General features: G+C 38.6%; 1 long non-coding RNA gene across 2 annotated transcripts in view; it reads left to right on the top strand.

Moving 5' to 3' along the window:
• The first annotated feature begins 3,921 nt into the window (after window positions 1-3,921).
• Window positions 3,922-23,246, top strand: part of LOC134424040 (uncharacterized) — a 37,027-nt gene continuing 17,702 nt past the window's right edge. The window contains exons 1-5 of one of the 2 annotated variants that reach the window (XR_010029314.1): window positions 3,922-3,951; window positions 4,473-4,556; window positions 12,345-12,417; window positions 14,648-14,743; window positions 15,670-15,714. This is a non-coding gene — a long non-coding RNA (uncharacterized LOC134424040). Of the gene's footprint in view, window positions 3,952-4,425; window positions 4,557-12,344; window positions 12,418-14,647; window positions 14,744-15,669; window positions 15,715-23,246 lie in introns of those variants that run through there. The other variant, XR_010029313.1, reaches the window with a different exon arrangement.

Below are 23,246 nucleotides of genomic sequence, written 5' to 3'. Positions count from 1 at the left end.
TCATATTGTGATATTGTCATATTATAGAATTACAATCCTGCCCATTCAACTGGTTTTACCTCTTTCTCTCTAGAGCTGTCTATTTATCTTGACAAACCCCTTTGAGCATGGTCACTAACAGGGGGGTGTCTGGATATTATTTAAATATCAATTATTCAGGCTTAGCATGAGAAAAATTTCTTTCTGCAGTGCCAGTGCATATGTGCCAACAGTAGTCCAGTGCTGGTTTGAATGGATATCCAAAGGAAACTCTGCCAACCAAGGTCACTGTTGTTGGATGCAGTTATAATAATTCCAATAAAATCACCCAGCTGCTTAAAACCAGTCAAACTGCCAAACCCTGAGACTTAGCAACAGAAATTTTTAAGATTGTTTGTCTGTTGTTCCTTTTCACCTTTAAAGAGATGTGGCTTAGCAAAATTCTGTCATAGGCTGGAAGGTTTGTGCAGAGAGAAGGTAGTTAGCAAATAGAATTATGGGCAGAAAGGCTTTAATCCCTGCGGCCCCTATATAAGAACATCTGCTTGAATTACAGGCCATACATAAATTGTGTGTGCTTGTTTTTGTCACAGATCCTTCCCTTCCACCCTCTGCTCCCCACATCTTATATGATACACTGCAAAAAAACCCACCCAAAACAAAAGCTAATTAGTACTTCCAGCCCCCCCATTAGTGAAACTTGATATGTTTACTAAAAAAATAATTGCGGCATTCCGTTCATAAATCTTTAGCAATGTCAGCATTATACTGATGGAATTATGATGTCCCAGTACAAATTGTCTGACCTGCTTTATGTTCCCCAGCACATAATTAAGGTGGTGGTGTGTTAAAGGAAGTAATTTTGTTCAAAGCTTTGGCACCAGCAGTGCAATGTCTTTTGCTCGTATTACTAACAGTTCCCAGTCAAGGTAGGAGCTGTACCGTGTTTGACTCTGAGATTAGACATATTCCTGTAGCTCTGAGCACAAGGCTTTGAGCAGCACATGCAAAATTTAAAATAATGTTTGGTGTAGTGACTTTGTCAGGATTTGAGTTTTACTCTCTTGAGGGTTTGAATGAGCAAATGAGTTAATGAATGATGACAAGAAAACCTTAAAAGCAACAAGCTTTAAATTTCGTTCACAAGTAGTTTGAAATGTAACTTGTTCCCTTTCTTTGTAATCTTTGAACTTTAGTGTTCTCCTCTTTCAAGATAGAAACTTTAGGAGAGTATCTAACAGGCCCTTGAAACTTGTTAGCAAATTGAATTTTATTTCCAAAGTGCATATTCTGAATAATGATTTTAGAGGACCCATAGCAGTGTAAATTTCTGTAAAAAATGCTAGTGGCAATGTCAGATCCTGATCCTACAGACAGCTAAGACTGTGTGCCTCACTGAAGTTCTGGACTAATCACACTGACTTTGTGTTAGTCCAGAATTTGTGTAAAGAAACATCACAATGTTTCTGTACAGTTCAGTCATAAAAATGTCTTCCTCCCCATTTGCAGTCCCTGGTGAGGTTTCCAAGCCTGTTGACTGTAACTTGGGGCTGAGCCTTTGTAGAATCAGATTTTATGAGCCTTTCTCATGTATTCTTCAGTGACTTCCAGGAACAATTCATATCTGCAATATTCCCTGACTGGATAGATTATAGGATTTGAGCATAAAAAAAAGGTCAATGCATAACTAACAAAGTAAATGTGATCAAATGTATTTTCCTTACTCCTGTGAAGCATTTAGGCTTAGACAGGTGATAGGGAATTGCTACTGTTACTTAACTTCAGGATTCAAAATACCCAGTTCTTTGAATACTGTGAAATTGCCTTTTGATTTCACTTGGCTTTAGCACACACCTGTAATGATGACCTCCTCTTTGGTATTATTTAATTTATTCCCCAGAAAAACAGGTTTTGGTTTAAAACTTTCATAGTTTTACATAGGTTATTTCTTTAAAGAGCTATCAGTGCTATTTCTGTTTACAAGTCAAAAATACATGCGCTTCTATTTCTGCTACAGGTAGTACATGGTATAATTTTACATTTGGCAAAAGACAGAAATAGTCAGCTATGTATTTAGAAGCAGTTGTTCATATTTGAGCTAGCCACCAAAAGTTTCCCCTTAAAGTCAGGAGAACATTTAAGTCTGGATAAGTTTTAATCTGTCTTTCCATCTAGTTACATGGCCTATATATATATACTCCTATGTCATAATTTATATTGAGGCTGCCTTTTTTTTATATACATTGCATTCTAAGATTTCAATTAAGCTTGGAAGGCATATTTTGATATCATTACATTTTCAACACATCCAAAACAGGATAATAACCCAAAATATAAATTTTAGAGCAATTTGCCTGCTGTGATTTGGTACAACACTGGCCCTCCTAGTCTGTCTCTAAATGAAAAAACTGACTAAAAGATCAGAGAGATTCCTTGAATCTTGTGTTGTCCATTTCAGTGGGTCTGAATGATCCAAGCATTTCATTTCATCATGCTTTTCTACTGTCTGTTCAAGTCTACAACTAGGGCTCATATAAATTACACATCTCAACATATAGAAATAACTTATTGAAAATTCTGTATTTTAGTCATCTTATACCAGTGTAAACCTACCTTTTTATGTCTGTTATTTCTGAGGTCTAGGAAATATGTCATTGGACAAATTGTCTTGTAAGGCCAAAATTAGCTGCTGCTCTTTCCTTTAAAATATTAACTGCTTAATAATTTCCATGCAAATGCACCAACAATTAATAATGGCATTGCAATGACTTGGCTGTTTATAGCCTGTAAATTGAAGCATTAGGTGTATGTAAATATCTTGACTTCAGTGGGAAATGGAAAGACGCTGCTTAGTAATAAAAGCTGTCCTATTCACTCAGCAGAATGTTACATATCCTGCTTCCTTCTAAACACCATGGGCTCTCCTAAGCGTTCACAGGGTTGGTGTTGACTAAGCAGGCTGTTGCATTGCAGATTACAGGAAGCCTTGTTCTTAAAATTACCATTTGAAATAGAACAAAAATTTAACCAAGTATCAGTAGGGTTGTGGCTTAGCCATTTGAAAGGCAAAGCTAAGGAGTGGGGGAAATCAGGGTAACATTTATTGCTGAGAAAAGGCTCAGAGTGGTTGAAACTATTTGATAAATAGTCTGAGTAGAAACAAAACTCGCAAATGTTTTCAACGCAATGTTGAAATGCTTCATTTTTAAAATGTCAAATGAACTGGTTTGATATTTCAAAATGTTTTGGGCTTTTGCATTGTAATGGAAGCTGAGGAAATAAAAGGCTAAGTTCATCCAGCTACTTGAGGACTCTTACCAAATAAATGCCAGGAGATGCCTTGGCTCAAGCATATCTCAGCCTTCCAAGGGCACTCTCGCCCTTCCATCAGGTGATGTGTGCTCTGATTCTTATCCTGACAAATGCTTCACTTTGCATCGTCAACTTGTATGTCATTGAGTACAGAAGGAATCCTCACATCACAGCAGTTCAACCAGAAGAGCCAGAAGAGCACAAATTTCTGCCCATGCACTGAATTCAGCAGAGGCTGAACTGAGGGCTCTGATGTCTCAAGGAACTGTGTTACCCCACAGAATCAGCTACTTTGTGATGAAACATCCTTAGGCTTCTCTGTCGTATGGAGTATTTTAATGTTATTTGTTGAAGAGAACAAAAGCAGTCATAAACTACTTTTGGAATATCATTGAGTAAAAATCCTTAGGTGCCTAATTATTTCTTTCCCTTTCTTAATTTCTCCAAAACAAACTTCCTTTATATGGAGAATGTTTTTGCAACTTATTTTACTTCTGTGTTTTGAACAAGTCATCTGACAAGAACAAATAATCAGTGTTTTCACATTCCTCCCCCAGATGGTTAAATTTTCAGAAATCACAATATGACAGTGAGTTGGATTGATGCAAGTTGTTGGAATGGAAGGATCAGAATTTCCCTTTACATCTCTTGGGTTGCTGTGTAAGTCAGCATAGCTCCATTCACATCAGTAAGGTGTGCTGTTTTACACTGAGCAGAGGGTTGACTCACTGTATTTTGACTTCTATTAGGTAAACTAAGATTAGATGTGCTACTGGGTTTGGGGTTCCCCCCACTGATTTTAGTAAGTCCTCACTTACTCCTCTGCATCTGCTTTTTAAAAAAGACATAACTACTTTAATTTACTAAGATCATATCCATGAACGTGAGGTAATTAAGGCTGTAAGTTTCTAAAAGACTAAGATCTAGGATTGTAAGTCTGGTACATTTTGAAAAATAATGATATTCTATATATATTTGCATGTTAGTTGTTTGTGGTTTAGTGCAAGTATTAGTATTAAAAAGCATGTTTTCTTTCCACCTCTCAATTGAATAAGATTTAAAAAAACCAAGCAAACTTAAAGAAATTATATTAGTCTCCATTCAAGCAATGGTATAATCATGTCACTAGTTCCTGTGAACATAAGACAATTATAAGAATCTTATTTAACTTCTTTTTACAGGTGTCGTCATCTACATCTGCATGGCTGAAGTCAAAACTTTTGTCATCAATATTTTATGGTCTTCATAAAAACTGAGGAATTTATGTATGTATTATTTCAGATTATTTCACAATATTGTTAATCTACCATGTCCTCCCATCCTCTTGTAAAAAAATTCCCCCATTGCAAAGCCATTATCACTTTTATGAAAACAAAAAGAGTGCATGTTTATTTTCCAGAATGTTCTTCAGGACTTTCATAAGGTTATTTCACAAAATGTTAGTCTGTGTCCTTTGTCTTTTCTTCTCATCATTTCCATCTGCTGAGGAACTATGTGAAATACCACTAAATCAGAGTAACCATGGTGCATCAGACTGTGAAGAACAGGCCACACCAGTAAGAGTCAAAAACCCTCCTATTTTCAACCCCATTGATGGTAGCATTGTACTCTTGCCTGATTAAAGTTTAAATATGTATCATGGTTCAAATTAAGATTCAAATGGGCTTTTCTAAATCAGGACCTCTTAACTGCTCTTCCAAAGTCCAATAAATTCAGAATACTTTGGATTACTTTCACTGTAGTTAAAGGTCAAACCTCTGAATGCCTGTTTAGGGAAAACTGGTTTTTATTAGCCAAGTATATAATTTTAGATTTTGTACTGAGACAGTCCTGTTAAATTATGTCCCATTACCGGATTGCACAATTAAGAATTTAAGAAATGAAGCTAAGATTTTATTTTTAGTACAAATCTTTGTTTAACTCAATTTTGCATTGTAAATATTATGCATAAATATATATCAACTGCAACATTTTATGAGAAGATAACGCATGATTCAAAAACAAAGTATTAATTTAAATTTCTCTTGTTTTTTCATTAATGCCTTTATTGTTGCTTTTAAGTGGTTTTCTTGTGACAATTTTTTTTATAAACTTCAACAATATCATGTGACTGAAATAAGCAGTGCTGTTGAAATTAAGATACATCTAGAGGATCATGGCATTACTTTCATAGTATTTCTTCTACTTTCACTTGAAGTCACTGTATAAGAATTTATTTTAACAAGATGTGTGGGGGAGATGGAAGTCAATATTCATTGTTTGTTTGCAATGGTTCATGTATGGACATTATTTGAGAAGTTATGTGCAATTTGAGGATTTTTAACTCTCTCTCCATGGATTTTGGTGCGCAGCCTGCTACTGGCTGTTGCAGTGATTGCTCTAAACCTGCCCATGGTTGCTCTTGCCCGTCCTCACCTGCAGTTGTGAGCACTGGCCTTGTGTGAGTTGGCAGAACTCAGGCTGCAGGGCTGGAACTCGGCTCTGCTTGGGTTTGGTGCTGGGTCAGCCAGTGTGTCCATGGCAGGAGACCGGGGGCTGTGAGCTTCCCCCCATGGGACTGACCTGTCTGGCCTCTTAGCAGAGATATGGAGACAAAAGTCACTTCAGGAGAGTAGGATGTTTAATTTCTATTCTGTTAAGGAACTTGAAAAACATTTCACATAAGAAACTCAGCCCCTTCTTACCTATCATAGGCACTGATAAGTTGGTGCTCAAACTTTTCCCCTTTTCTCTGTGTTCAAACTTGGGAAAATTCAGTAACAGTTTTGCATGCTGCCTGCTAACCTTAGGCCATTGAAGCAACGTGTCAACAGGAAGTGAAAAACAAACATATGTCTCAAATCCATATGGTTTTAAGCCAATATCATAGACAAACAGGCAAGATATTAACTTTGTGCAGGCCATCAATATTTCATTTTAAGCCATTCCAGATTAATGCCTTCTTTTGTTTTTTTTTTTTTTTTTTCTGTGTATAGGAAGAATCATATTTTTGTTTAGCATTTTCAAATATAAAGCATCTTTTCAATCAGTTTGGAAAAAAAAGAGCAAGCTGACTTAGTGTTTCTGGTCATTTTCTGATTCCTTATTCCAGAAAAATGCAACAGATACAAACCATGTATTTATGGGAAAATATTAGATGCAGTTCTTTGGTCTCTGATTTGGGGGAATGCAGACCAGCTAATTAACATGGGTCTCACTTTGACAGAAAAATCTCTAAAGCTCATTGTAGCTTAGTGTGTACCTTTGAAAAGGCAAGTGCTTGCATAAGCATCTTTCAGATGCACTTTCCATACAGGAGAGTTTGGAAATGTGTAAGCCATGGGAATCTTGCACTGCTCCTGGCTTTACTCTCTGGATTTGCCAGTGGGGCATTGTCCACAACCACTGACTCTCGACAGTTTTGAGATAAACTTCAGCCCATTCCCCCCAGCCCCTAACCAGGTGCAGAATTTATATCCAACCTCCTGGCCCTGAGGCAGGAATGCTCCCCAGTGAGCTCTCCTGACACTACTGCACATCCTGCCACGACTTTTAACATCACTAGAGACATTTTTTCCCCCAAAGGAAATAATGACTTGCAGTAACACAGCTTGTTGTGAGATCTTGTTGGAAATCCAAACATGTGGCAATTTACGAGTGTCAGCAGAATTTTTTAGACTTGTGTGGCAGTACGTGCTGTGCGTTAGATGTTGGAATCTGACCCTTCAGCTCTGCCACAGTGGTGTCCCAGGAAAACCATGGAGAGTTGCCTCTACTCTCTTTTCTATTTACTTTTTTTCCTAATATTTTGCAATATAATTTACCTATATAGCAATTTTTACTTGTTTTGCCTGTAGATTGTTTTTCACAATCTGAAATCCTGCCCAAGACCTTTTAATTTTATCTGATCAATCAATTTTGATATTTTTGTTTTTATTTGTACAATTCATGCTTTCTTTATAGAATTCCTGACTTACTGAAATAGGGTTTTAAAGTAAGAGGCAGAAAATAGTGAAGGCAACAAATGTATTTTTTTCTTTCTCACCCTATTTTTTATAAGAAAAGATTTTTTTTCCTACAAATGATGAAACTCAATTTCTAAAATCCAATTTTAATATCTGTGTTCTGCCTAACTGGATCTGAAAGCAACATAGATCTCAAACTGTTTCATGACAAAACAGTCTTTGCATTCAGCCTTGAGCAAGTGAAACAGGGTTTCTGGTTATTCCTATTAAGAACAGCATAAATAAACCTGAGCACACTGCCGTGTAATGTTCAAGTAGAAAATAGTCTTATTACAGACTGGCTTGACTGAAATTTGGGTTTGGCATGTTAAACATGTTTTACATCATCAGTTTTTGTTACAGCTGTTGGCACTAGACTGCAACATGATTGAGAGGTTTTGATGACCTCAGCTTCTGCAGTTTATTAAGTCATCCAAACAAATAAAGAGGTTCTGTCAAGTACCTTGCTCACAACATCTGCCTTACCTCTATATTTTTGTGGTCTAGTATAATTGTAATTTGAATTTTAAGTGTCTATCAGTGAGGGAAAGAGAGAGAAGAGAAAGCTCCTATTCTGTGGCTGAAAGAAAAGGGAAAAAGATACCTTGGCTACCATCTCTACTGAATACGTAATGAAGGGCTAAGAAAATAACCTTTTAATGGCCTCAAGACTTGGTCCAATTAATAAAATAAACATGCTTTCATTCTGAAGACCAGTAGCAGTCAGTTATGATGAATACAAGTATTGCTGAAATTTCATAGATAGGCAGAAACATGTATTGCATCAACTGCAAGAAACAGTGAGAGCAATGTATTCATGTGAAGGAAGCTTATTGGTTTTTTGAAAGTACTTTTCCCTGGGCCCGTGGCATATCCAGTGTCTCCTAGTTCTCTGCTAGAATCCAGATGGTTCTGCATTGCAGAGAGAACAATGCCATTTTAACAACAGTTGATTATTTCTTCAGAATTGGAGATTTTCAGAGAGCTTTTTCCTCAGTTCTCAGCTGACACAGGACTGATAGTTAGGACATGTGATAAATGAAAAACTTAAAGACTCAAAGGCTTTATTGTTTCTAAATCAGATGAAACTTTTTGACTTTCACAAATCCTTGTGGTGGTAAAACTGATGGTTTGAGCCAGGTTGAAATTAGAGTGAAAACAGCTTTCCTGTTGGCATTTCAACACATCTGTCAGGGAAGTCGGCTTTGGCACAGTGGGAAAAAGAGAAGACCAAAGCAACATTAAGCAACTCTGGTGATTCCCAAAACCCTCTTAAAGCAGAAGTCAGTAAGATTTAGCTCAGTGGAAAGTGAGTATTGGTTTAATTCACCCAGCTGTGCTGCTGGAGGTGCCTGTGTGTGGCTGCAGGGCCCCGGGGCCATCCCTGGGCCTGGCTCTGTCCTCGCAGGTCAGCAACGCTGAGGAGCACATCCAGAGGGCAGGAAAGTGTTTGGAGATGGGGTGTTCCCATTTTCTTTTTCCTTTGGAAACTGTAATGTAGTGTGGAATGCCTGTAGGTGTTAGTGCTAGCTAATTCTTACATTTTCAGAAGAAGATTACCTGAGGTCAACAGCAAGAACCTCATGAGGCCTGTGGAGGCCTGGCGAGTGTCTCTGGCTGCGTATGATCACTCCTTGCAGTGCCCTGCCTAAAGTACATTGTGTCATCTCTTCTTGAAAGGTCAGCTCACCTCAGTTATCTGATACTGGCCCTAGGAGGTTACTATAACCTAGGAGGTTATGGTAAATATGTCTTCCTGGCAAGCACAGGCATGACTAGATACAAATAAGAGATTGCAGCTAAAGCTAACTGCATTTTCAGGTAACATCTTGTCATCCCTGTGCCATGCCTCTGAGCTCATGCAGGCACTTTGCATTTGTGTGTGTGTAAATCCAGCCAGACCATCCTGAATGGGCAGTCAGTGACTTTGGGTGTTGGTACCAGCACTCAACACATTGCAGACTTCAGCGAGACTTGATTAGATCACATCCTAGAGATCACGTATAGAAATGCAGCTTGCTCTTTTCTTACAGAGCAAAAGGGAGGGTCAGAGTACTCTGAGTCATGACACAGAAAGGTCTCTTTTCCCTTAAGTTAGGAATTTGCTGTGTAGCAGTTTGGACTATCCTATCACCATCAACAAAATGCTGGCACAGGCCACTAAAATGACAGCCTGCTTGACTGGATCTCAGTCTGGGGGAGTTTGCAGTGATGCCAGCAACTCAGAAGTGCATCAGAAGTTGTTTTAAAGTACTGAAAAGCAACGTGTAAACAGTGAGCAAACACATGAGTAAATTGAGAATGAGGTTGTCATCAGCCGTCCTTCTGTGGAAGCAGGAAAATGCATGTTTTAGAATGTAGCTAGTAGCAGAACTCTCTTTTATTTGCTGCCTCAGAAATCCAAAGATGATCATTTTCAAGACCACCTTCACAATAAATCTGTTTAAACTGCCTCAGAAATAACTCTTATGGAAAGTAATGAAAAAAGGCACACTGTCCTTCAAGTCAATATTTTCCTTGTGGTTTTAATTCAGGTCCTGGTCAGAAGCTAATGGGAATTATTTTTCCTTTGACTTCCACAATCTTTGAATCCAGTCTTTAGCATGCACAAATTCATGAAAAGCTGGGGGACATGTTTATTCGCAAAGTGAAGCAGTCTTACAGGCATTTTTCTTTTTCTTCTAAGGCTGCCCTTTTCTCTTTGGAATAAAGATGTGGGCAATAGGCCATGTTTCAATGTCTGAGACCATCTGCCAATGAAAACTGAAAAAAATTAATTATGAATGGTGTCTTCCCATGCTAAATCATTTCTTGTAAAGGAGTTTTTCAGCTTGTTTGTAATGGCTGTAGCCTAAGGGTGCACACTGTATAAATTGCCTGATTACAGGATACAGAACACTTCTAAATAGGCCTCAGATGATTAGGAGAGGGGAAAGAAATTAAAAAGGCCATTTCCCTTTAGGTATGCAAATGGATTGCAGAACAATAGACAAAGATATGAAAGACCATGATAAAACATACCCTCTTTTCTTTTACCTTAAATGATGTACTAGGCAAGTAGCAACCTTCGTTACATGCGTCAGCTGAGAATTGTTTCATAATTGAAACAATGCTGTGCCAGAGAGTGCATATTAGATTTCAAGATAAAGTACCAGTTTTTGTGTCCTCAAGCAGTTTGGGGTTTGCTGCCTAAATCTGTCTTAGGAATGGTTACATTCTGACCTTGGTTTAATTTAACTCTGCCTACTTTAGCCTCTTTTGAGTTACCTCTTCAAACAGAAAGGACTAAATTTGCTTTTGTCCCGCTAGATCCTCCTCTCAAGTCACAGTGACGTGTCTGCCTCTCCTGAGCAGGCAGTGCTGGTATTTTTCTGCCTCTTTGAAGGTATCTGGGTGTGTTTAGACAGCTCAGTGAACAGCAGGAGCCATCTCCAGTCTGTCACACCCTTACACAGATCTGCACTCCCTCTTTCCTGTGCCCTTACACACATACACATCTGCATGGGACAAGCATCTGCTATTTCCTGGGAGCCTGAATATTTGGGGAGAGAAAAATTTAAGTTTCCTGGTACTAAAGTAATTCAAATGTCTTAACAGTCAATAGCAGCTCCAAGGGAAGTGTAAGGTGAGAGATGATAGATAATATTGCCTTTAAGTATTGCTCTCCCATGACACTCAGGGCTCCTTGGAGTTTAAGTGACTACGGAAATTGGTCAGAAGTGGGGGCTTAACAGCTACAGCCCTTTGAAAAATTACACCCCATACCTCCACATTGCTGTGTCTCAAGTGTGAAGCAGACACGGTGTGTCAGTATCCTTACTGACAATCACCAGATGGGGTTTAAAAGTCATAGTTTTTAAATCATAGATTTTTAGAAAACTTTTGAAATCTTATTAGTCTGCTATATCAAGCATTTGGGGTTAAGATTCTCCTTGTGAGTATGATGTGTCAAAAGTAGCAGGATTAGAATCCCAAAGCCAGTGTGAGCTAAATTCTAGCCAAAGCTAGAATTCTCCCATAATTATAAAAGATAAGTACCTGAACATAAAGTTTGAAGCTTGTTCTAAACCTATCATATTTGAAAACCTCCCACTATTTAATGTCCCTGTATTTTTCTCAATTTCTTGCAATATCAAATTTGCAAGTTTGGCCAGAAGCAGCTTATGAGAGCTGAACTGTGTGTTACAGTCATAAGGAGTTCAGCACATGAGAACCAGAGATATTTTGGGATGTTTCCCAAAGAAAAAATCAAGATTTAGAAATTAATCAAGTCTACATTTTTTTTAGATAAATATTTTGTTTTTCGTATGACAAGTGAGCAAACAATGAATTTAAAATTCTCCACAAATGTGCACCGTGTCTGTATGGTCCAGTCTGCTCTACTTTCTCGGTCAGTCTTTCTCCAGAGGGAAAAAAATCTATCTGCAGGTGCACCTTACATGTAGAGCCCAATCCTCTGATCCAAGTGTTGAGTCTAGGACTGCCCTTACCCCCATTTGCAATCTGTTGATCATTATTATATCTTCCTCTTCTTGGATCAGGCCACCAGGCCAGCCTTCAGCTCCTTGCAGTGGGCAGTTCATCTCTCAGTCAGATGCAAGGCAGAAAGGAATGGAGAAAGGGGGAGGGTAAGGAGAATTTTATGATACAGTCATCTGGGGCTTGCAAGAGCTGTAAATTGGGATTTAGAGTGATATCACTATTCTTTCATTTATTTCACCAAGTAACAAGGGAAACAGCACTTTGAATGTAGTACTAATGAATAAATAATGCACTCATTTGAGAGCTGGAGTTGAGACTGAGAAATATATCCAGTATTTTTTAGTGGGCCTGAAGTTCCATTAATGTGCCAGCTGAGAGGGAGGACCCATGAGAGGGAGATGCACTTGGGGCCAGTGTGGCCCTGCCACCTGCCCCAGCCACAGGGAGGCAAGTCCAGCTGCTCCTCACACATTTTTGTGGGCAATTCCTGTGCTCTCCAGCCATTGTTGAACTTTTTCAACCTAAGGGAAGTGACAAAAAGAGAATGTTAGGTGAAAATTTGTTTGAATCTGTGTTTTCTTTTTGTAGGTACCCAGTTTGTGGTGATTGGGATGGGGCTGGCCCAGCCTTATCCCCAATGGGCTCCAGCTGTGAGCAGCAGGTGAGCAGCACTGACAGCAATGAGCCATGGAGTGCCCAGGGGCACTGAGCAACCACCAAAGGGAGCAGAGGGCACACAGGGGCAGGGCATGGACAGTGAGGGGCACACAGGGGCAGGGCATGGACAGTGAGGGGCACACAGGGGCAGGGCATCAACATGGGGGTATAAAAGGTTGTGCTAAAGAACAAGAAGGGCAGATGCTTGTAGCCTTCTGAAGTGGTGTGGTGTTATTCTGGATGGGCAGAACCTGAAGCCTTCTGATGAGTGAGATGTTACTCTGTTTGGGGAAATGCTTAAAGCCTTCTGAAATTGTATTGTGGCCATCTCAACTGTGATATTTGCTGTTACGTTTGCTGTAGCACCTTCTATTTAGTATCCATGCTTGCCTCATGCTCAGCTTTGGTTGTATCCTGTGAGGTCCTTGGCCTGCTGTACCAAAGCACAGTGAGGGATCACCAGTCCCTCTAGGGAAGCTCTGAACACTTTCAGTGCCCTGTGGCCATGTCCTTGGGCTGTTTGATGAACTTTGCTTACATAGCTGTGGTCCATTTGGTTGTCAACCAACAGTCACTGCAGTACTGTGTCAAGTTTTTAGATTGGTTGAAACAAATTATCTGGTCCTCTAAGCATCAAAGATGAGCAAGGAGCAAAGCACTTAAAAGCTTTCTGTCCTAATAATTTCTCCTTACTTCATTCTGTCCATTTTCCTTTGCAGTTCTTTCCAAGCAATCATCCTGGGATTGTGTAGACCTGCTTACAGCCATCCCTTGGTTGCCCAGTGTTTCTCTCTTGGTTCAATTACAGCATGAACAAGCTATAATTTATTGCCTTGTGCACCTCCAAGTACATCGTTGCTGACTATTTTTCCTAATAATTTGAAAATTATTAGGAAAATAAATGTGCATCTTTTCTGTCTTCAATATACCTAGTTAACAGAATCTGGAACGGTCTGGAAACTGTGATGAATATTTCTGTTGTTTTGGAGGAGGAGTGCCTTCCACAAATAGGAGTTTGTGGAATTTCCCCTCCCTGCTTCTGTGGATTATAAATTCTTGATGAGTGTCTGAGATCAGGTCACAATGGGATGAAATCTGTGAAAGATTATTGATTTCTTTAAGAAATGAGGAAATTTGTAAGCCATGACATGCACTTTAATATTGGTCCTGTCTGGCAGAGCAGCTGCTTGGATCAGTGATTCTCTATGGATGCAGTCATTTCAGGATCCCTAACATCATTCAGACATGAAAAATTATTTTTAAAAGGATGTGTAATAGACTTAATTTTTATAAAATGAATATTTGCAGTTAGCATCAACAAATACATTTCATTTCATTTGATGTTTGTGTTTTTCCTTGTTCCTAACTATTAGATAGATGAAAAGCTTTGAATCCAGCTTGAAATATGGTATTATATATCCTACATTAGGTATCTTTGAAATAGCATGTGTGGGTGTTTATGACAGTTTTTAAGATTGATGATTGACAGTTACTCCCATAAAAAGTAGTAATATGAAGAATCACTTGTTTCAAGAATGCTGAGAACATTCCTTACTTTGATATTTTTCCTTCTTTTCTGAAACCTGAAAAAGTTTTATTTTTAAGAATAGGAAAATATGAACAAAACAACACTTCATCAGGCTAATCTGCTATGTTTTTTTATTTTACTGCCTGATCTAAAAAATCAGCTTAAGTTCTGACTCCTAATGTCATACAGAGTCCATTTCCAGGTCTTGTTTATTGTAAGCTCAATACTACATGATCCTTCCTACTTCACAAAACCTCGGGAAGGCAAAGCAACTAGAAAATCAATGTAAGGAAAAAGTGATTTTCTAAAGCAATCCCTTCCACAGTGAGTGTGAAACCCAGCAGAAAATAATGTCCTCAGAAGGGAAAAGTAGCTTCTCGCCACACTTCACAATTCTTGGGATAAATGTCACAGAGTTTTGGACTCAGAAGAAGCCCTACCACCCGAGCAGCTGCCTGGACAGGCACATCCTCTGGGAGTGCAGCAGCTCCTGGGACAAAGCTCAGCCCTGCAGGATCCTCCTCTCTCCTTTTGGGGTGGCGCAAACCCCTGAGTCTATTCTGTCATTATATGTGATGATATATATTGTGGTAATATTGCTTAAGATCATCTTAAATCTTTAAATTCTTCTTCATTTATTTAATTTTTAGGTTTGTGGCAGCAATTCCCCTTCCCACCACTGATTTTGTTGTTTTATGCCTTGCAGATTGTGGGAATGAGAGGAGTGCATTAAGGATAAACAAAGCCTGAGGATGATGAGTGCATGAAAACACCTTTGTTATCCATTGCAGGACTCTTACAGGTAACATGAGTTTATATCATAATGTTTAAATTTCAGTCTCTCTAGTGTTTAGACTAAGTTTTTTTTGTTTACTCCTTAAGTTTCTGGTGGATTCAACTGGCTTTGGTACAAAACAGTCAAAAATTTTATCTTGTCTATTCCAGGTTTATCTTCATTATAGACTTTTTTTTTAGCTAGTCATATAACTCAAAATTATATAACTAAAAACACAAAATCCACGTAGCTTATAAAAAAGGCAAAATTATGTGCTTTAATTTATAAAAATAAATTCCTTTCTCATGAGATTTTCTGTGAAGATGTAGATCTTGTCCATTGGTGTTCTGCTTAAATTGCATCATATGACACTGATTGTACTCACATGGCCTTTGAGGAGTATTGTCTGCTGATGCTACAGGGGCTTGCAGGGAGACAATTAGTTTTCATTTTGTGACTACAGAGGGAGAAGACACTGATCTGAGACTGCTCCTGTTCAGAATGCTGACAAATGAGATATTTAGCTGGTGCACATAAATATAGCTCCTTCATGCTTCCTTACAACAGCTTAGTCTGTTGTATCAGATTTAAAATATATCAGATTTAAAAAAATGAAACAAGTCAGATTCCAGGGCTTGAAAACTATTCATGAGTGAATCATATGTGTTTCAAGTAGAAAATATCTACTTAACTTTTTAAAGATATATAGATATACTTCCATAAAGAGATAGAACACTGCAACTATTTTATAAGAGGATGTAATAGAGATGGAGGTAAACTTCAAGCTCTGCCTTTACCCTGCTTAAACTGCAATTCCTATTGAACCTCTAAGAACCTTCATCTTCCTCAGAAAGTGCTTTATTTAATACCTGATGAAAAAAGAGGATCTCTAGGATCACAAAAATTAATTGTTGTCATAAAACCAGCAAAGATATTTTCTTGTTGTCCTACAGGACAGATGGCTTCTCATGTTGTGCATCCAGACAGAGAAGTAAAAGGTAAGATCCCCATTGTGTACCTGTGTGTCTTAGCATAATCTTTTCCTGTTTTAAACAGGGGGAATGATAACACTTAAAATAATGTTTTTAAGGCTTTCTAAGTCCTATTTCTCAATTGACTTGGACATACGTAGTTGCTAATTAGAGGGAAATTCTGTGTCAGGCTCCTCGTGTTACACAGCTCACAAACAATGACTAGGCTCTGCAGAAATGAAATGTTTCTGCTCATTTTGTGGTGAAGCAATTGTGCATCTTGCAGTCTGAAAGCCTTTATGCTTGCTATAAGCAGTAAAAAGCACTTTATGTTTCTAGCCCACAGGTACTTTAGAACCCATTTTGTGAACAGGAGCAAAATGCCACCATTTTTGCTAGCTCCTGGGTGATAGTTCTGTGTGTTTTAACAGGAAAAATGTGGTAATGTGTTGAAAGATTGATAAATAAGTTGTGAAAAAACTTAGTTACTGAATGGCCTGTTGTCCTCCCATCATAGTAAGACTTCATCATAGTATGAATCACTCAGCAGGCCTGAGACAACATCTCTCAGGTAGCATATACCTTTACATTTCAGAGGAGTGACAAACATGGTATTTTACAGTACTGTGCATGACTGATGATGCAGGAGTAAGTAGGAGTAGAAAGTACACTGGAGTTATAAAGATGTTTTAAAGGAAACCTCAGAAGCAATCAGTGAATTTTATTTTCTGATTGTGCGTGAGAGAGAGAGCATGAGAAAAACCAGGCATCATTTCAATCCTCATGAATGTACTTCCCTGGCATGCATTTACACAAAGACACCATTTATTTTTGTTTCTATCTTTGAAAACTAGAGACTTAGGTTTACCTGGGACGTCTCCATACATTTTTACAAACCAATGCCAGTGTAAGGTTTCCTTATGGAAAGGCTGTTCACTGGTAAGGTTCAAGCTCTGCAACTCTTTTCCTGTCAGCTTCTGCAACATGTTTGTGAATTTAGTGACATAAGATACACAAAAGCTGGTGGGGAAAAGAAAACCTCTAGATGAAGTTTCTCTGTCTCTCATGTAGCACAACTGATTTAGGAGACTCTTGCCAACCTCACATCTGCCGCCAGCATTTCATGAAAGCTTTTGAACCCAGATCAGTTTACAACAATCTTTATAGTATGACTTGATAAACAGTTCCAGTGGTACAACTCAGAATGAAATAAATTGCAGTGGGAGATGGAAGCAGTGTCCCAGTGCAGGAGACTTCATTTTGGGAGATTGGGCTGAGGTGAGCTCCCACTCATCCAGTTGGCTCCTTCCACTGCTAGCAGAAAGAGAGGAAGGATGCTGGAGCTGTGTCTGCAGTGTTGGCCCATGGGCTGGTGCATAAGAGCACCCACCTGCAGGCTGAACATGGGTTCTCTCCTGAACCTTGGTCTTGGTTGATCTGCTAGACAACCATGAGTGTCCATGCACACCAATCCTACCTGTGTTAGGAGCAGTGTTTGGTAATAAACCTAAAATTATATCTCTGTACTCAAATAGATGATCACATACTGGCAAGGAGGAAGAGAGACAGTCCTTGACACAAGGAAATTCTACCAGGCACATTGTTTTAATACTGATCATTTCACATGCTCATGTGAAATGTCTCAGTCCAGTCCTAAGAGAGGCACATTCAAATGTTCCCAGCTTAATTTTTTGGGCTATATAACAGAACAAGATAGACTTAGCATTCTTTGAAATAGGATTTTCCTAAAGTGAGGACTGTACATGTATTCTAATGAAAATCAGTTTAGAATCTGATCAGAAATGAAGCTTGTTGCTGCTGCAGTTCTAGTATCTATTTTCTCTAGAGGTAGAGGCAACTGTGAAGGTTCCCTGACTTTACTGTGCTTCTACAGATTTTTGTGAGGTCACTTCTGTACATTTCAGCACAGAGGAGAATTAACTGAAGCACAGGGACAGAAGTGAACAGGCAGTGTTTAAAGGAAATACAAGAATTTCTATGCCTTACTGTCAGAGAAAAATGTCAGGTAATTACACCTTGAGCAACACCAAGATTGCATTTCAGTGATTATTAAGACAACAGATATCTTTGAATTTGTTTCTCAACTGTCTCTTGCCTGTAAAAGAGCAAGTTTATTGTCAGATTCACTAATGACTTTAAACAGCCTTTATGCTGTTTTATAGATCAGCTACAACTGCAGGAAAACTGGGACCTTAACCAATGCAGGTGTTGGGGCCTGGGCTTCAGCAAAATCATTCATTGACACAGTGTGCCTGTAGCACAGAAACTGCTCTTTGAGTAGTTAAAGCCTTTTGTTTTGGGGTGAAGGGTGGGATTTAGGGGTGGAGTTTTTGATAAAAAGCATCCAGTTCAAGTGTGTACCTCATACATTAACAGTGTCTGAACTAGAACATCTTAAGACTGTATAACCCAAGTTCTAGTCTCCCAGAAGTCAGAAAGCACAATTGGTATCTACCAGTGGCATTTATGATCACTCTTTTGAAACAAATTGATGAAACAAAACATTTTTCCTTCCTTCTAGCTGGAAAGTTCTGGCATTAGCATGGATAAGTAACACTCACAAGTTATAGCAAAGGATTTCTTAGGAGCTGTCCTTTTCTCATTCATATATATGTACATATGCATGGTTGTACCTTGGCTTTCAAACACCATGTGTTTGTTTAAAAGAAAAGGACACACACCTTGAAAATCAGTTGTCAAACAAAGTGCTTGAATTCCATCTGAGCAAGATTCCCAAAAGAGCAATCCTTGCCAGTTTGTATTATGGAAAAACCTAATTCTGACACACTGTTCTGTGTAGCCTTGTCCACACACTGAAGCAGCCTGAATTAATTCTCATGTTAGAGTCAATCAGCTTGGGAGTTTTCCTGAAGGCAGGTGTTTCAAAGTGCATGCAGTTTTAATGAAAAGCGAAGATAGCTGTTTTCAAGCATGTAACCTAGAAAGAGAATTTCCCAGAGGCTGCTGTACATACACTAAACCACTAACAGTTAAAAACGTAACAGTCTCTCCACTGTCAAGCATGTCTGCTAAACCAGCTTTACAAAGGCAAGAAGCTTGTCTCTGATCAGCTCTCTTTTCCCCTTTGTCTGTTGCTGTCATGCAGGCTCAACACTAAAATATTGTACTTTGTGGGGTTGCTGTGACAGAGTTTGTCATTCTGGTGTTATCTAGTTACTCCTTGACTCTGTGCTCGCTGAATGTTGTTGCTTGTGATGGATTTGGTCTTCTTCATTAGGAAATTAGGAAAGGACTTTGATGGGATTAGACTGCTAACCATAGAACAAGGAATTTTCAAATCTTAGGAACTTGGTGTGCGTGGTTCACTAACACTGATTGTTAGTATCTGCATTGTGCTTGTTTAGCTGAGAGAGTAATGAGGGAATGTTTGAGAGAGGTAAGATTCTATGGGGACAGACTGTCCTTAGACTTTGTTTATATTTATTTAGTTAATAAACTCACATAATAAAACAGTTTCTGTCTATATAAACTGTTTTCAGAAATTACTTTAAGAATATCCATGTAAGGTGAGTTTGGGTGTAGATGGGGACAAATCAGTACCTCAAGCATGCCATGTATATTCTAAGATTAATAGGAAAATCTTTCAGTGTGGTCCGATTGCATCATCGATGCACCCTGCCTATTGAGACAACTTGCTTTTGCAGCTGTTTGATATAAATTCCTCGCATATGTCTTAGTCCCCTTGGTTTATTTTTATAAACAATAAATAGCCCAACATTCCTGCAGTGTTTCCCTTGCCTCGGACAATCCCATGGAGCCATTTGCCATGGGGACGGTGGCTGAGATTAGTGGCGTTTGCACAGATGGCGGCCATCGTTTGGGAAATCTCATAAACACTGGAACACGTGGACTTTTTCCTCCCCCTTCAACATGATCACAATAGATTATGAGGGCCTACAAATCACTACCAGATGATATTAAGTTGCTTTGATAACACTCTGGGTCCCTTCCGGTGTGATATTTTTCTTCATTAGAAAGGATAGCTCAAGCACACCAAATCCTCTTACTCTTTTCTCAAAATTTATAGATCTCAGTCTCTAAACTAATTGTTAGTTGCACAGCATGCCTTAAGCTGTGCCCAGACAGAGCAATTACATCCCCCAGCCCTGATTAAAGGCACAGAGGAAACAGAAGTGCAAAGAAAATGAAACACTCTTGGCTGTTTGGGCAGGATGTCATTGCTGTTGTTTGCCTTTTTTGACATTTGTTGATAAAAGTGAGAAAGGAGGTCAGTTATCCATCACTGACCCTTGTTCAGTGCCAAAGATGTGACAGGCTTGTCTCAGGCTACTGACTCCATTTATGAAATTATAAACAAAAGGAGTTTCTAGGCCAATGTGCTTCTTTTCTATTAGCAGCTCAAGAATTTCTCCATTTTCCCCTTGCTAAATTATGTGGCTTTCTGTGCCTTTTAAACTCATTTGCTTCTGTGTGTCTGCCTAAAACTACAAATATATTTGTTCATGAATGAGCAGGACTGTACAATCATAAAAGCTCTACAAATTACCTTGAACAAGGAAAAACTCATATTCAAATATTTTGGCATACTCAGGCATTTCTTATGAAATGTTTCTCACCGTAAAGTGCAGTTTTTAAAAATTGTGCTTTCCTTTTGTGATTTACAGTAGCTTTATGGCTGATGGTGTGCTTTAACAATCAAAGTCGAGATTTTCAAAGGAAAATGGGAAAACACTATTTGCTTTCACCCAATATCTGAGGTAATCATGCCCAAGTTTGTAAATATGAAGTGAAAGTACATGTTTATAAATGCTGAAGACTTAAAAATCATATATAAGCATCTAAAAATCAGATGGAAGACAGCAGCAATTTTCTTGCATTAAATCTAAGCTTGTCTTTTCTGTGACATCTCTGCTAGTGTTTTCAGTCTGCTGGGAGTTATCTATTTCATAGAGCAGTTTGTGGAAAAGGCACTGTATTGTAGTTTAAATATTTTAGCCAGGACTGCCAGACACTTCACATTTTGAAGTTGTTGTTTAGCCAGTTTGTCTAATTGCTTTACATGATACACTAACACTGCTTCATACTAAACAGATGTTGTACAAAGAACCAAACCACAATCTCCTGGTGTCTATAAGGAGTGAGAAGCAAACAGCTTAAATATTTTTGAAAGTAAAAATAATATTTTTTCTTAATTTTTTTCACTTCATATTCTGTTTTCTCCCTTTTTAAGTCAGAGGGATTTTCTATTAAATGACCACACCCGTTCCCAATGTTTAAATAGCTGATACAGTCAGATGTACATGATTGTCCATAAGTAATGGTGGCAGTTGTTGCTGTCCTTTGTGTCCATGCACCACGGCTGAACAGAAGAGAAGCTTTCAGCAGTCACTGTCTCTTAAAATGACCAAACATCAAAGAAGTTCAGTGAACTTGAAATTATATCAGGAAGTAGATCAGACAAAACCTTATTTGTGTGCATCTGTAGTTTCCCCAGTTCTGTGCTTTTAAGTGGATTTAGTTTCAGATATTCTGTCTGTGGAAACTGTACACTTGCAAAACTGCAGGTCACTCCCCCGTGAGCCTTGGTCCCATGGACAGCTTTATGATTGCTGTGGAAGGCTGACTGATCAGGTATTAGTATAATAATACAGTACTTAAACAGCATGTAATAAATTAGAGCTTCTCACTTTGAAGTCTTTGTTTAACCAGTTTTTTAATTGCTTTATGTGATGCACTGGCACAGATGGCTTCATGGTACAAAGATTGGTTGCACCATGGATCAAATCTATAATCTCACGTGGCTGCAAAAAGTAAATATCTAAATAAAATCAAGACAGACTAACAAACTATTTAAACAAAGTGCTTATGGCCTAGGATCCCCACAAAACTGCTGTAACTAATGATTGAACATTGCCACCATGGGAGTTAGTGTTTTAAGACCCTACAGAGGAAAGCAAGCATGAAACCTTGTATTACATTCCCACAAGAAGCAGTGATGAGCAGAAACCTATTTTCAGGTGCAGTGCGTTTCTATCCTTCTCAGGTAATCAGAATTATAAAGACTGATTTAGGATGATATTTGCTAGATGGAGGTTGCCTCATGCTTGAAGTGATCCTTAAACCAGATCCCTTGCAGAGAAGAGAGGTTCCCATCTCACTGTGTTTTTACCAGTCATTACTAACCAGTGTTGCTGGAGAAGTCCTAAAAAAAATTAAAAAAAAAAATTCAGTAGCCTTTTTTCCTACCTTAGTTGACAGATAGAGCTGTTGAGAGATGTGAGGGGGAAATTCTTTTTTTTGGCCAAAGCCCTCATAGATTTTCCCTGAATTCCTTTCTATAGCATGCCTATATGTGTGTTGATCTGTGCAGCTCAGAAATCACAGAGTTTTTGGTAGACAGAGGGAGTGAAAAACTGTTTTTTTCTGTTCCCTTGTTATTTAAGAACCTTACAAGAGAAAGGAAATCCACTTTGACATTCTATTTTCAACCTATCTATAAATTATTTCTGGAACGTTTCCTGAAATAAACAGAATGCACGAGTTCTGACAGCTCCCCACATGTGCTTTTGGTGCAATGGGTGAATGTGACTACTGTTCCTGTAAGACAAGGCAGAAGTGAGACATTACATGCCATGTGGGAGAGGCTGTTAACAAATTGGTGGAAATGGTTACGGTTTTCAACTTGTCAAGCATCATTTTCTTAGCTTGATGACACCTTGTAAGACCAATAAATAATTTATGGGGTATCTAAATGTTTCAAATAGGAGTTTAAGGACTGGAGGAAAGAGGTCTAGGGTCTCATAGTTAATCCTATTCGAGCAGCTTCTTATTAAAACAGCCCTCCACAAATTGATTACAGCTGCAATCCCTTTTAAGAAGGATTATTTAAAAATCCCAATTATAAAGACTATTTGTAAAGAGTAAAATACTTAGTGTCAGTTTTGCATGGAGACTGTGGCTTGACTCAGTTGGCAAAGTGGGTTATCCTTTTCCTGCCTTTCTTTTCAGGAGAATCTGCTCAGGATGAGCATTTCAAACAGTGGCTTTAACGTTGTTGCTGGGAAGGAGTTTCACTTATTTTCTTGCCACTTGTGCTCCCTGGCTGCCTCTGCTGGTCCACTTCTGCTAAGCTATAGCTTGGCCTTTGCCTCCTTTTGGTTCTTCTGCTCAATTTCATCTGACATAAAGAACTGATATTTAAAGTCCAGCCTAATTCAGGACTTGATCCTGAGATCTTTTAACAGTGTTTTCCCCAAAGGTCACATTTTCATTCTTAGAATTCCTATATACAACTGGCAGTAAATGTGGGTGAATCTGATGGAAAAAAGGAGCTAATATAGCGGTGGTTTGTCTCAGTTTAGGTCTCTAAGACTACTTCTTAAAAGCTTCTTTGAACCATTCTGATGATGTAAGCAGTAATAAACCACTGATAAACACAGTTTCACAACTGTTTTGCAACTCTGGAGCCATGCAAAGGAACAAGGACAGGTCAGTGGATTTGATTCTGTGGTCTATATCCAGAAGCATTTATAAAAATCTGACTATGCCATTTTATT

The sequence above is a fragment of the Melospiza melodia genome, chromosome 13 (assembly GCF_035770615.1).
Source record: "Melospiza melodia melodia isolate bMelMel2 chromosome 13, bMelMel2.pri, whole genome shotgun sequence".
In the NCBI taxonomy this organism is placed as follows: Eukaryota; Metazoa; Chordata; class Aves; order Passeriformes; family Passerellidae; genus Melospiza; species Melospiza melodia.
This window is presented reverse-complemented; position numbering and strand designations above follow the sequence as displayed.